Below are 16,163 nucleotides of genomic sequence, written 5' to 3' on the forward strand. Positions count from 1 at the left end.
ATGATTGTTGGGATGAGGGGTAAAGGATAGCTGAACTTAACGGTGGCTTTATTCAGTGTTTGATAATCAATGCAGGGGCGCAGTCCCCCATCTTTCTTCTTAACAAAAAGAAGCTTGAGGAGGCTGGTGACATAGAGGGGTGGATAAACCCCTGTTGGAGGCTCTCCTGTACGTAGATCTCCATGGCCTCGGTCTCCGTGTAGGAGTGGGGATAGACGTGTCCTCTCAGGAAGGCTGCGTCAGACAGCAAGTCAATGGCACAGTCCCAGGGGCGATGAGGAGGCAGGCGTGTCGCCTGGGTCTTAGAGAAAACCCGGTGCAGATCCTGGTATTCCTCAGGTAAATCCACTTGAGTGGCGTGGTCCGGACATTCCACTGTAGTGTTGACAATGTAATCTAAAACAATAATCTATTTCCATTACGTGGAACTGTGTTCAGAATTGAAGTAGATTCAAGTATATGTTTTTAGTACCGAATATTGAGCTGATAAGCCAGCAGCAACTTTTTGAAGGTCCTAGCAGATTTGTTAAACACCAGGTTTTTATATTTTGACTAGTTTATGTCCCAGGGACAGTTAGTACAGAAATGTATGTCAATGCAACAGGTCAAAAATATTAAGATTACAAGAGAGGGGCTAATTGTTTACTTTAGAAGGTGCCTATTCAGCTTTACGGGACACCATATTATCTGATGTGTCTGAAGTATAATTCTGTATATGCATGGTTTTATCAAGACTTAATCGATTAATGATGAATAATTTTTAGGACTGATTAAAATGTAGCATAGTGAAAACTAAGTACATGTTTATTTTCTTTCTTCCAGGACTGAGGGAATGTCCGCTACCAAGTTGTTTTTAACATGTTTATCAATGATTCTGTATCTCTCCCTTTGAAATGCTTTCTGAGGCAGGTGCTTTGGGAGTTAGTATAAAGGTACCCGAATCTGGCTGTTAAAGGAGCCCCAAATTAAGTAAGGCCATTTTGTTTGTTTTTACCTGTTATTGAATATTTGTTAGTGGTGTTAATACTGATTTATTGTGTGGGGTCTTTTTATTTTTTATTTTAGTGGGTTTTTCACAGGCTAGAAAGGATGCACCTTAAAGGGCACACAAATGAAAATTTCTGAAGTATCTATTGTCAGAGTTTTGGTTGCACACATGTAAACACTCTTGATCAGAAATGTACAGAAAAACCCAACGTAAACCTGATACACAAAATGTTTGAAATGTTTGAAATATCTTTAAATAATGTCTGAGGTACAGGGAAAGAAACTCTCACTTAATCTGTTCTGACTTTCTGGTGAGGCCTGAATACCCTCACTAGAAAGAGACATTGGGTGAGATTTAAATGGGCTATGTTAACACTAATAATTAGGAAGAAGTTTATAATTTATCAACAGTCCTATGTGTGATTCGGACCACGAGAAGGAGAGAGCGCTGCCCGTGAATGAGGGACACCTGTCTCTAGTCTATTTCTAAACCTTATAGGATACAATTAAGTTAAGATGGAGTCATCAAGGGTTGTAATTTTGATTTAACAGGCAGTGTTGTTGGTTTTTTTGGACTCATGAATCACGACGTGATCCAGCATATTGACTGTAGCACTCGTGCTGGAAAAACACTGGACCAATGTTACACTAATTTCCACGATGCATACAAGGCCCTCCACCACCCTCCTTTCGGCAAATCTAACCACGACTCTATTTTGCTCCTCCCTTCATATAGGCAGAAACTCAAACAGGAAGCACCCGTGCTTATGACTATTCAACGCTGGTCTGACCAATTGGAATCCACGCTTCAAGATTGTTTTGATTACGCGGACTAGGATATGTTCCGGGTAGCCTCTGAGAATAATATAGAAATATACGCTGATTCAGTGAGTGGGTTTATAAGGAAGTATATAGGAGATGTCGTACCCACTGTGACTGTTAAAACCTACCCTAACCAGAAACCGTGGATAGATGGCAGTATTCGCGAAAAACTGAAAGCACGAACCACCGCATTTAACCATGGCAAGGTGACGGGGAATATGGCAGAATACAAACAGAGTGGTCATTCCCTCAGCAAAGCAATCAAACAGTCAATATCGACACAAAGTGGAGTCGCAATTCAACGGCTCAGACATGAGACGTATGTGGCAGGGTTTATAGACAATCATGGACCACAATAGGAAAACCAGCCACGTCTCGGACACCGACGTCTTGCTGCCGGACAAGCTAAACAAGTTCTTTGCCCGCTTTGAGGATAACACAGTGCAACCGACGCGGCCAGCTACGAAGGACTGTGGGCTCTCCTTCTCCGTGGCCGATTTGAGTATCTGTATGTGTTAACCCTCGCAAGGCTGCCGGCCCAGATGGCATTCCTAGCCACGTCCTCAGAGCATGCGCGGACCAGCTGGCTGGTGTGTTTACGGACATATTCAATATCTCCCTATCCCAGTCTGCTGTTCCCACATGCTTCAAGATGGCCACCATTGTTCCTGTACCCAAGAATGCAAAGGTAACTGAACTAAATGACTATCGCCCCGTAGCACTCACTTCTGTCATCATGAAGTGCTTTGAGAGACTAGTCAAGGATCATATCACCTCCACCTAACCTGTCACCCTAGACCCACTTCAATTTGCTTACCTCTCCAATAGGTCCACAGACGATGCAATCGCCATCACACTGCACACTGCCCTATCCCATCTGGACAAGAGGAATACCTATGTAAGAATGCTGTTCATTGACTATAGCTCAGCATTCAACACCATAGTACCCTCCACGGTCATCATTAGGCTTGAGGCCCTGGGTCTCAACCCCGCCCTGTGCAATTGGGCCCTGGACTTCCTGACGGGTAAAGGTAGGAAACAACACCTCCACTTCGCTGATCCTCAACACAGGGGCCCCACAAGGGTGTCTGCTCAGCCACCTTCTGTACTCCCTGTTCACCCATGACTGCGTAGCCATGCACGCCTCCAACTCAATCATCAAGTTTGCAGATGACACAACAGTAGTAGGCTTGATTACCAACAATGATGAGACAGCCTACAGTGAGGAGGTGAGGGCTCTGGGAGTGTGGTTTCAGGAAAATAACCTCTCACTCAACATCAACAAAACAAAGGAGATGATCTTGGACTTCAGGAAACAGCAGAGGGAGTACCCCCAGATGGGAGAAATATACTTCTCCCATGGGCAAAGAAATTCAAAAGGGGTGATGATATTAATTAATAGTAATTTCGATCCGAATGTGCAAATTGTCCAAATAGATACGCAAGGTAGATGGATTATTTTAAATATGTTATTGGACCATAAACAGATATGGCTCATTAACCTTTACGGACCAAATAATGATGATCCACAATTCTTTGACAATATATATAATAAATTATCAAGCCTGCAAGCAACTCAAGACAATATTATTATGGTGGGGGATTATAATACTGTTTTAAATAGCTCAATGGACCGTAAAGGAAATCACACCACAAACAATCACCCACATGCTCTTAAGGAAATTGTGAATGTCATGGATACATTAGAACTAGTAGATATATGGAGGCTTAAATATACTGATCTAGTGAGATATACATGGCGGAGACTGAATCAAGCTAGTCGTCTTGACTTCTTTCTTATCTCATTCTCGTTGGCACCAAAAGTAAAAAAAAGTGTTGATAGGGGACAGAATGCAGTCGGACCATCATATAATAGGCATATACATTACTCTTACTGAATTTCCACGTGGGCGAGGATATTGGAAATTTAATCAAAGCCTATTGGATGATAATTTATTCATACAGTGAGGGAAAAAAGTATTTGATCCCCTGCTGATTTTGTACGTTTGCCCACTGACAAAGAAATGATCAGTCTATAATTTTAATGGTAGGTTTATTTGAACAGTGAGAGACAGAATAACAACAAAACAATCCAGAAAAACACATGTAAAAAATGTTATAAATTGATTTGCATTTTAATGAGGGAAATAAGTATTTGACCCCTCTGCAAAACATGACTTAGTACTTGGTGGCAAAACCCTTGTTGGCAATCACAGTGGTCAGACGTTTCTTGTAGTTGGCCACCAGGTTTGCACACATCTCAGGAGGGATTTTGTTCCACTCCTCTTTGCAGATCTTCTCCAAGTCATTAAGGTTTCGAGGCTGACGTTTGGCAGCTCCCTCCACAGATTTTCTATGGGATTAAGGTCTGGAGACTGGCTAGGCCACTCCAGGACCTTAATGTGCTTCTTCTTGAGCCACTCCTTTGTTGCATTGGACGTGTGTTTTGGGTCATTGTCATGCTGGAATACCCATCCACGACCCATTTTCAATGCCCTGGCTGAGGGAAGGAGGTTCTCACCCAAGATTTGACGGTACATGGCCCCGTCCATCGTCCCTTTGATGCAGTGAAGTTGTCCTGTCCCCTTAGCAGAAAAACACCCCCAAAGCATAATGTTTCCACCTCCATGTTTGACGGTGGGGATGGTGTTTTTGGGGTCATAGGCAGCATTCCTCCTCCTCCAAACACGGCAAGTTGAGTTGATGCCAAAGAGCTCGATTTTGGTCTCATCTGACCACAACACTTTCACCCAGTTCTCCTCTGAATCATTCAGATGTTCATTGGCAAACTTCAGACGGGCCTGTATATGTGCTTTCTTGAGCAGGGCGACCTTGCGGGTGCTGCAGGATTTCAGTCCTTCACGGCGTAGTGTGTTACCAATTGTTTTCTTGGTGTCTATGGTCCCAGCTGCCTTGAGATCATTGACAAGATCCTCCCGTGTAGTTCTGGGCTGATTCCTCACCGTTCTCATGATCATTGCAACTCCATGAGGTGAGATCTTGCATGGAGCCCCAGGCCGAGGGAGATTGACAGTTCTTTTGTGTTTCTTCCATTTGCGAATAATCGCACCAACTGTTGTCACCTTCTCACCAAACTGCTTGGCGATGGTCTTGTAGCCCATTCCAGCCTTGTGTAGGTCTACAATCTTGTCCTTGACATCCTTGGAGAGCTCTTTGGTCTTGGCCATGGTGGAGAGTTTGGAATCGGATTGATTGATTGCTTCTGTGGACAGGTGTCTTTTATACAGGTAACAAGCTGAGATTAGGAGCACACTCTTAAAGGGAGTGCTCCTAATCTCAGCTCGTTACCTGTATAAAAGACACCTTGGAGCCAGAAATCTTTCTGATTGAGAGGGGGTCAAATACTTATTTCTCTCATTAAAATGCAAATCAATTTATAACATTTTTGACATGCGTTTTACTGGATTATTTTGTTGTTATTCTGTCTCTCACTGTTCAAATAAACCTACCATTAAAATTATAGACTGATCATTTCTTTGTCAGTGGGCAAACGTACAAAATCAGCAGGGGATCAAATACTTTTTCCCCTCACTGTAATTAGAACAAAGGAATTTATAACTGACTTTTCCCAACATAACATAGGTACAGCGAATCCCCTTATTGTATGGGACACCTTTAAATGTGCCTTTAGAGGCCATGCAATTCAGTACTCATCTCGAAAACAAAAGCAATTTAGGTCAAAATAGTTTATACTAAGAAAGGAAATAGAAAATCTAACAGAACAGATAGATGGCAATAAAAACTGTAACATAGAGGCTCAGAATAAATTAGAGGAAAAACAAAAAGAAATGGAGAAACTTATTCAAGAAAGATCAAGTGTAATATATTATAAAAATAAAGCAAACTGGATGGAATATGGGGAAAAATGCACAAAATTCTTTTTTAATCTTCAACATAGGAATGCTACCAAAAAGAACTTAATGAAACTGGTTACAATTGCGGAGTCACCCATATTTCACCAAATGATATTTTGAAGGAAGAAACAAAGTACTTTAAGCATATGTTTTCTTTTCAGTCGCCTCCATCTCCTCTAACTGAAGCTAATTGTAGAGATTTTTTTCTATTGATAATGTCAAATTAACAGCCACACAGAAAGACTCATGTGAAGGTGAAATTACAGAGGAGGAACTTCTGGATGCAATTAAAGACTTTAAGTCCGGGAAAACTCCAGGGTTGGATGGCATACCAGTCGAGGTATACCAAACCTTTTTTGATATACTAAGTGGACCGTTATTAGCATGTTTTAACCACCCCTATGTAAATGGTAGATTATCTGACACTCAAGAAGAAGGTCTGATCTCATTATTACTGAAACAGGATACAAGTGGAAAATATAAAGATCCAGTCCATTTACAAAATTGGAGGCCCCTTACACTTCAGTGTTGTGATGCAAAAATCCTAGCAAAATGTATAGCGCATAGAATTAAAAAGGTATTGTCGGATATTATTCATTCTAATCAGACAGGTTTTTTTACATGGAAGATACATTGGAGATAATATAAGGCAAGTATTGGAAACAATAGAACACTATGGAAAATATGGGAAACCAGGCCTGCTATTCATAGCAGACTTCGAAAAAGGCATTTGATAAAGTTCGACTGGGGTTTATATATAAATGCCTGGAGCATTTCAATTTTGGAGAATCTCTTATAAAATGGGTCAAAATCATGTATAGTAACCCTAGGTGTAAAATAGTAAATGATGGCTATTTCTCAGAAAGTTTTAAACTGTCAAGAGGAGTGAAACAAGGATGTCCACTATCGGCATATCTATTTATTGTGGCCATCGAGATGTTAGCTATTAAAATCAGATCCAATAATAATATCAGAGGATTAGAAATACAAGGCTTAAAAACAAAGGTGTCATTGTACGCTGATGATTCATGTTTTCTTTTAAATCCACAACTAGAATCCCTCCACAGCCTCATTGTCAGTGGGTGCTGTAGGTGGGTGTGTTGCAGGAATCAGATGCAGGACGCAGAGAAATAAGTCCAATAGACTTTAGTAAAAAAAAACACACTCAAACAACGAGTCAAGCGCCCGGAGGCGAGAACGTCCGCACACAGGCGAAAACCAAAGGCGCACAAAACAGTGCGTAAATAACCTCCTAACACAGAGGAGGAAAATAAGAAATGCACAAGGCAACAGTAGCGCACTAACATGACAGCGAAACAATCACACACAAAACACAGACACACACAACGAGAACTAAATAGAACACTAACGAGGACTAACTAGACACAGGTGTACAACATCAAGACCAAACCAAACGAACATGAAACATAGATCGGTGGCAGCTAGTACTCCGGAGACGACGACCGCCGAAGCCTGCCCGAACCAGGAGGAGGAGCAGTCTCGGCCGAAACCGTGACAGTACCCCCCCCTTGACGCGCGGCTCCAGCCGTGCGCCGACCCCGGCCTCGGGGACGACCAGGAGGACGCGGAGCAGGGCGCGCGGGATGGTCCCGGTGGAACTCCGACAGGAGAGATGGGTCTAAGATGTCCCTCCGCGGCACCCAGCACCGCTCCTCCGGGCCGTACCCCTCCCACTCCACGAGATACTGGAGACCCCTCATCCGGCGTCTGGAGTCCAAGATGGACCGAACGGTGTACGCCGGAGCCCCCTCGATGTCCAATGGGGGCGGAGGAGTCTCTCCTATCTCATTGTCCTGGAGTGTACCAGCTACCACCGGCCTGAGAAGAGACACATGGAACGAGGGGTTAATATTCTTATATTCAACAGGTAGATGTAACCTATAACACACCTCGTTCAATCTTCTCAGGACTTTAAAGGGCCCCACAAACCGCCGACCCAGCTTCCAGCAGGACAGGCGGAGGGGTAGGTAGGTTTCTGGTAGAGAGCCAGACTCGATCTCCGGGTGCGTACACCGGCCCCTCACTGCGGTGGAGATCGGCGCTCGCCTTGTGACGAAGGACGGCCCGCTGCAGGTGGACGTGGGCAGCGTTCCACGTCTCTTCCGAGCGCCTCATCCAATCATCCACCGCAGGGGCCTCGATCTGGCTCTGCTGCCACGGTGCCAGAACCGGCTGGTAACCTAATACACATTGGAAAGGGGTTAGGTTAGTAGAGGAGTGGCGGAGAGAGTTCTGGGCCATCTCGGCCCAGGGAATGTAACGCGCCCACTCCTCAGGCCGGTCCTGGCAATACGACCTCAGAAACCTACCCACATCCTGGTTGACACGTTCTACCTGCCCGTTACTCTCCAGGTGGTACCCCGAGGTAAGGCTAACCGAGACCCCCAAACGCTCCAAAAACGCTCTCCAGACACGGGAGGTAAACTGGGGGCCTCGATCAGACACTATATCCTCGGGGACCCCGTAATGCCGGAAGACGTGGGTAAATAGGGCCTCAGCGGTCTGTAAGGCAGTAGGAAGACCCGACATAGGGAGAAGACGACAGGCCTTAGAGAACCGGTCCACAATGACCAGGATGGTGGTACTCCCCTGAGAGAGGGGAAGGTCTGTTACAAAATCCACCGAGAGGTGGGACCATGGTCGTTGTGGAACGGGTAGGGGCTGTAACTTACCCCTGGGCAGATGTCGGGGCGCCTTACACTGGGCGCACACCGAGCAGGAGGAGACGTAAACCCTCACATCCCTAGCCAAAGTAGGCCACCAGTATTTAGTGCTAAGGCAATGCACTGTCCGACCAATACCCGGATGTCCAGAGGAGGGTGACGTGTGAGCCCAGTAGATGAGTCGATCCCCGAATCTCGAGCGGAACGTACTTCCGACCCTCAGGACATTGTGGAGGGCTGGGGTCGGTCACGCAAAGCTTCGCTCGATCTCGGCATCGACCTCCCACACCACCGGTGCCACAAGGCAAGACTCCGGTAGTATGGGAGTAGGCTCAACGGACCTCTCCTCCGTGTCATACCGCGGGACAGTGCATCTGCCTTGCCATTCTGGGACCCAGGGATGTACGTGATTTTAAATACGAACCTGGTGAGAAACATACTCCATCGAGCCTGGCGAGGGTTCAGTCTCCTCGCTGCCCGGATGTACTCCAGGTTCCGATGGTCAGTCAAAATGAGGAAAGGGTGTTGAGCCCCCTCAAGCCAATGCCTCCACACCTTAAGGGCTTGAACTACAGCTAACAGCTCCCTGTCCCCAACGTCATAGTTACGCTCCGCCGGGCTGAGCTTTTTTGAGTAAAAAGCACAGGGGCAGAGTTTAGGTGGCGTGCCGGACCGTTGAGAGAGAACGGCCCCTATACCAGCCTCAGACGTGTCTACCTCAACCTGAAAGGGGTATCGGGATCCGGATGCGCCAGCACCGGAGCCGACGTAAACAGGTCCTTCAGTCTCCTAAAGGCCCTGTCCGCATCAGCTGACCACTGCAGGCGCACCGGACCCCCCTTTCAGAAGGGATGTGATGGGAGCTGCCACCTGTCCAAAACCCCGGATAAACCTCCGGTAGTAATTCGCAAAGCCCAAGAACTGCTGCACCTCTTTTACAGTGGTTGGAGTTTGCCAATTACGCACAGCGGACACACGATCCACCTCCATTCTCACCCCTGACGCGGACAACCGATAACCCAAAAAGGAGACCGACTCCTGGAAAAACAGACATTTCTCGGCCTTGACATATAGGTCGTGCTCCAACAGCCTCCTCAATACACGTCGCACCAGGGGTTACATGCTCGGCTCGGGTAGACGAGTACACCAGAATATCATCAATGTACACGACCACCCCTTGTCCCTGCATATCCCGGAAAATGTCATCTACGAAGGATTGAAAGACTGATGGAGCATTCATCAACCCATATGGCATGACAAGATATTCGGAAATGACCTGACGTGGTACTAAACGCTGTTTTCCATTCATCGCCCTCCCTAATGCGCACCAAGTTATACGCGCTCCTGAGATCCAATTTTGGAGAAAACCGCGCCCCATGCAATGACTCCGTCATGGTCGCAATCAGAGGGAGTGGATAACTGTATTTCACAGTAATCTGATTGAGACCACGGTAATCAATGCACGGGCGCAACCCTCCATCTTTCTTTTTCACAAAAAAGAAACTCGAAGAGACGGGGGAAGTGGAAGGCCGAATGTATCCCTGTCTCAAAGATTCGGCTATGTAAGTCTCCATAGCTTTTCTCTCCTCTTGAGACAAAGGATACACATGGCTCCGTGGGAGCGCTGCTCCTGCCTGGAGATCAATCGCACAATCCCCCTGTCTATGGGGAGGCAACTGCGTCGCCCTAGTTTTGCTAAACACAAGAGCTAAATCCCCATATTCAGGCGGAATGTGCAGTGCGGGCACTTGGTTTGGACTTTCCACCGAAGTCGCCCCCACGGAAACACCCAGACATCGCCCCTCACACTGAACAGACCACCCATCGAGAGCCCTCTGTTGCCACGAAATAGCAGGGTTATGGGTGCTTAACCAGGGAATTCCCAGCACCACTGGGTACGCAGGAGAGTCGATCAGATACAGCTGTATAGTCTCTTCATGACCCCCCTGCGCACACATCCTAAGTGGCGCTGTGACCTCCCTGATCAACCCCGACCCCAACGGGCGGCTATCTAAGGCATGAACGGGAAAAGGTTTGTCAACAGGTAGGAGAGGGATCCCTAACTCTAAACAAAACTTTCGATCAACAAAATTCCCAGCTGCGCCTGAATCTACGGCGCCTTATGCTGGGAATGAGGTGCAACCTGTGGAAAACCAACAGGTATACAAAAGTGCGCAACAGAAAGCTCTGGGTAAGTGGGCGTCTACTCACCTGGGAGGCCCCCCAGTGCGTGGCCTGTTGTCTTCTCCCCCGGAGAACCCTCCCCAGCACCTGGCCGCAGTGTGCCCTCCACGACCGCACTTGGTGCAGGAGACAGTCCCCCTCGGGCTCCTCCTCCTCCGTTCTCTAGCGCCGGCACCCCCGAGCTCCATAGGGCTCGGCTCGGAGGTGCCGGAGGGTGGCATGGACGGACCCCCCTCGGGACGTCCACAGGTGGCCAGCAGGGTGTCTAAACGAATGGACATATCAACCAACTGGTCGAAAGTCAGATGGGTATCCCTGCAGGCCAACTCACGTTGAACGTCCTCCCGGAGGCTACACCGAAAATGGTCAATGAGAGCCCGTTCATTCCACCCTGCATCCGCCGCTAGAGTCCGGTACTCTAAAGCAAACACCTGTGCGCTCCTCCTCCCCTGTCTCAAGTGGACTAGCCGCTCCCCCGCCGCTTTGCCCTCAGGTGGATGGTCAAACACGGCCTTGAAGCGGCGGGAGAACTCGGCGTAGGAGATGGTGTTGGCGTCCATCTTCCTCCACTCAGCGTTAGCCCACTCCAACGCCTTTCCCGAGAGACAGGAGATGAGGGCGGAAACGCTCTCGTGTCCCGAGGGCACCGGGTGTACAGTGGCCAGGTAGAGCTCCACCTGCAGGAGGAACCCCTGACACCCGGCAGCTGTTCCGTCATACGCCCTCGGGAGCGAGAGCCGAATCCTCCTGGGTTCCGGACCTGGGACTGGTAGACCGGCCGATGGGGTGGACAGGGTAGGTGGAGGTGTGGGTACCCTGCTGGCTTCCCATCGGTGCAGGGTGTTGATCACGTCCTGTAGAGCGGTCTCCAGTCGACTTATCTGGCCATCTTGCCAGTGGATATGCTCCTCGAGCGACACAGGTGTCACGGCCGATCCTGCTGATTCCATGATGGTGTGTGATTCTGTCAGTGGGTGCTGTAGGTGGGTGTGTTGCAGGAATCAGATGCAGGACGCAGAGAAATAAGTCCAATAGACTTTAGTTTAAAAAAACACACTCAAACAACGAGTCAAGCGCCCGGAGGCGAGAACGTCCGCACACAGGCGAAAACCAAAGGCGCACAAAACAGTGCGTAAATAACCTCCTAACACAGAGGAGGAAAATAAGAAATGCACAAGGCAACAGTAGCGCACTAACATGACAGCGAAACAATCACACACAAAACACAGACACACACAACGAGAACTAAATAGAACACTAACGAGGACTAACTAGACACAGGTGTACAACATCAAGACCAAACCAAACGAACATGAAACATAGATCGGTGGCAGCTAGTACTCCGGAGACGACGACCGCCGAAGCCTGCCCGAACCAGGAGGAGGAGCAGTCTCGGCCGAAACCGTGACACTCATAGAGGATCTAGATACATTTTCTAACCTCTCTGGATTACAACCAAATTATGACAAATGTACTATATTACGTATTGGATCACTAAAAAATACAATTTTTACATTACCATGTAGTTTACCAATAAAATGGTCTGATGGTGATGTGGATATACTCGGAATACATATCCCAAAGGAAATAAATGATCTCACTTCAATACATTTTAATAGAAAGTTAGCAAAAATAGATAAGATCTTACTACCATGGAAAGGAAAATACCTGTCAATTTGTGGAAAAATCACCCTGATTAACTCTTTAGTATTATCCCAGTTTACCTATTTGCTTATGGTCTTGCCTACGCCTAGCGAACGGTTTTTTAAATTATATGAGAAAAAAATATTCAATTTTATTTGGAACGGCAAGCCAGACAAAATTAAAAGAGCATATTTATATAATGAATATGAATTCGGAGGACAGAAATTATTAAATATTAAAGCATTAGACCTATCACTAAAAGCTTCAGTCATACAAAAGTTATACTTAAATCCGAACTGGTTCTCAAGCAAATTAGTAAGATTGTCTCACCCAATGTTCAAGAAAGGCCTTTTTCCCTTTATTCAGATTACAACCTCTCACTTTCAGTTATTTGAAAAGGAAATAATCTCCCAAATGTCACTATTTCTAAAACAAGCCATAGAAAGTTGGTTGCAATTTCAATTTAATCCTCCAGAAACGACAGAACAAATAATGCAACAAATATTGTGGTTAAATTCAAATATACTAATTGACAAAAAACCTTTATTTTTTGACAGAATGTTTAAAAAATGTATAATCTTCGTAAATGATATCATCGGTAGGACTGGTGGAGTTATGTCACACATGCAGCTAACAAAAACATATGGAAATGTCTGCTCTACCCAAAATTACAACCAAATAATTGCAGCCTTACCGCAAAAGTAGAAGAGGAAAGTGGAAGGGGGAGAAAGTAAGGAACTTGTCTGTCGGCCTTGCATTAAAGAACATAATTGGTTAAGGAAAACTGTGATAAATAAAAAAGTATATCAGTTTCACTTAAGGACCAAAGGATTGACAGCCGTCCCATATAGATTGCAAAATAGTTGGAAAGAGATCTTTGACGTACCGATCCCATGGCATAGTGTTTATGAACTGACACGCAAAACGACACCGGATTCAAAAATTAGAATCTTTCAATTTAAATTATTATATAAAATTCTTGCTACCAATAGAATGTTATTTAAATGGGGGATACAATCTTCCCAGCTCTGCAGGTTTTGCTGTGAAGAGACAGAATCATTAGATCATTTGTTTTGGTTCTGTCCATTTGTAGCTTGTTTTTGGACACAGGTCCAGGAATGGCTAAAGGATTGCAATATTTACCTGGAACTAACCTTGCAGATAGCATTACTGGGTGATCTGAAAAGTCATAGTCAATCAATCAATAATATAATAATACTTTTAGCAAAAAAAAATATTTTTAATTCACAATCTCTAGAAGCAATGAGAATAGAAAGGTTCAGAATTTTTGTAAAACATCACAGTATGGTTGAAATATATATGGCAAATAGAAATCCTATATGGATGGTGTTAAGAGATAGATGGGAGGTATTGAATAGTAAATGTAAATGTAAATGAATAGAGTTGAAGGATGGGACTAATAACAAATAACAACAAATAATAACAAAGATAGCTAATAATGTAAGCATACTGTGTCCATAATAAGTATATAGGTTGAATGTTGGGAGCTTTTGGGAAGGAGCACAGTTAGAAAGATATGCCATATAGAAGCAAACCGGATGGACACCATGAAAATGATTGGAGAGGTTGAGAGTAGAAGAAGATCAGGAGCAAAAAAAATGTATATATATATATATATATATATATAATAGAATTATTGTAAAATTAACTCTGTCCATAAGGTGTAGATAGTAAGTATAGACCGGAAGTAGAGGCCTGGGCATTGCTGTTCACTAATTTACTCCAAGTAGGGAAAGGATGGTGGGGTTGAAAAGTAATAAAGGGGAGTATATATATAAAAAATTTAAAAAACATGGGGGATTGGAAGTGATTCAGACAATTACATTGATAGAAGATACAATCTATCTGCAATATTAAGCTGATCCATCCCCCCCCAAGAAAAAAAAAACAAAAAAACAATGATGAGACAGCCTACAGTGAGGAGGTGAGGGCTCTGGGAGTGTGGTTTCAGGAAAATAACCTCTCACTCAACGTCAACAAAACAAAGGAGATGATCTTGGACTTCAGGAAACAGCAGAGGGAGTACCCCCCTATCCACATCAACGGGACAGCAGTGGAGAAGGTGGAAAGTTCCTCTGCGTATATATCACTGACAAACAGACAGTGTGGTGAAGAAGGCGCAACAGCGTCTCTTCAACCTCAGGAGGCTGAAGAAATGTGGCCTTTCTCCTAAAACCCTCACAAACCTATACAGATGCACAATTGAGAGCATCCTGTCGGGCTGTATCACCACCTGGTATGGCAACTGCACCGTCCACAACTGCAGGGCTCTCCAGAGGGTGGTGCAGTCTGCACAACGCATCACCGGGGACAAACTACCTGCCCTCCAGGACACCTACAGCACCAGATGTCACAGGAAGGCCAAAAAGATAATCAAGGACAACTACCACCCGAGCCACTGCCTGTTCAACCCGCTATCATCCAGATGGGACAGAGAGACTGAAAAACTGCTTCTATCTCAAGGCCATCAGACTGTTAAACAGCCATCACTAGCACAGAGAGGCTGCTGCCTACATACAAACTTGAAAATCACTGGCCACTTTAATAAATGGAACACTAGTCACTTTAATAATGCCACTTTAATAATGTTTACATATCTTGCATTACCCATCTCATATGTACATACTGTATTCTATACTATCTTAATAATGTTTACATATATGGCATTACCCATCTCATATGTACGTATATACTGTATTCTACATTTTTACATTTTAATCATTTAGCAGACGCTCTTATCCAGAGCGACTTCCAAGTAGTGAGTGCATACGTTTTTCATACTGGCCCCCCGTGGGAATTTAACCCACAACCCTTGCGTTGCAAGCGCCATGCTCTACCAACGGAGCTACAACTATACTATCTATTGCATCTTAGCCTATGCCACTCTGATAATGACATTGCTCATCCATATATTTAGATATTATTATTCCATTCCTTTAACCCTAAACAGGGGGTTGAGAGTAAGGTTTGCTTTAACCTTACAAGGACAATTTCAGCCTCATCAGTCAAAATAAAACTCTGATACTTCCATCTTTCTCCCATAGATACAATCCTGCAAGGGCTGGACTATCTCCGCATAGTCTTTCAACCATGGACGACAGTAACCAGCCACTCCCAACAGGGACATCATGTGTTGTTTAGTGACAGGTTTAGGCAAGGTCTTTGTTGCCTCTAATCTGTCATGCGAGAGGGTGCGACCCTCAGAAGTAATGTCATGACCCAAATACTTAACTGAACTACACAGCTGTATTTTAGTAGGGGAAGCTTTGTGACCATTCTCTGCTAGAAAGATCAATAGGGCCCTGGTGTCCTCAAGACAGAGCTCAGCAGAAGGGGAACAGACCAACAGGTAATCTACATACTGACCCACAGTACTCCCACCTGGTGGGATGAAACTCTCAAGGTTTCTAGCCATTTCCTTAGCAAAAATGGCAGGTGATTCAACATAGCCTTACGGCATCACTGTCCAAGTCAATGTTTTCCCAAGAAATGTGTAGGAAAACCACTCCCATGACTCTGGTTCCACAGGGATACTGAAAAAGGCATTAACCAAATCAATAACTGAAAAACAACAACTTCCAGGGGGAACCTGGGAAAGAACGGAGACAGTGTTTGGCACTAAAGGTGCTCTGGCAAACACAGCATCATTCGCAATCCTCAGATCTTGAACAAAATGACAACAACAACACTGACTGTTAAATCAAAATAACAAATAAAATTAGAATTACAACCCTTGATAACTCCATCTTAAAATAATTGTATCCCATAAGGTAATTCAAGGAATAGTAAAATAGACTAGAGACAGGTATCCCTTATTTAGGGGCAGCGCTCTCTTTCTGTCCTTCTCGTGGTCCAAATCACACATAGGACTATTGCTAAATTATAAACTTCTTCCTAATTATTAGTGTTTCCATATTACATTTAAATGTCACCCAGTGTCTCTAGG

At 45.0% G+C, this 16,163-nt stretch overlaps 1 pseudogene; it reads left to right on the forward strand.

Annotated features, from left to right (window-relative positions):
* The window catches only part of LOC121550774, a 26,256-nt pseudogene continuing 10,093 nt past the window's right edge, over positions 1 to 16,163 (forward strand).

Source organism: Coregonus clupeaformis, chromosome 35 (assembly GCF_020615455.1).
Source record: "Coregonus clupeaformis isolate EN_2021a chromosome 35, ASM2061545v1, whole genome shotgun sequence".
NCBI lineage: Eukaryota > Metazoa > Chordata > Actinopteri > Salmoniformes > Salmonidae > Coregonus > Coregonus clupeaformis.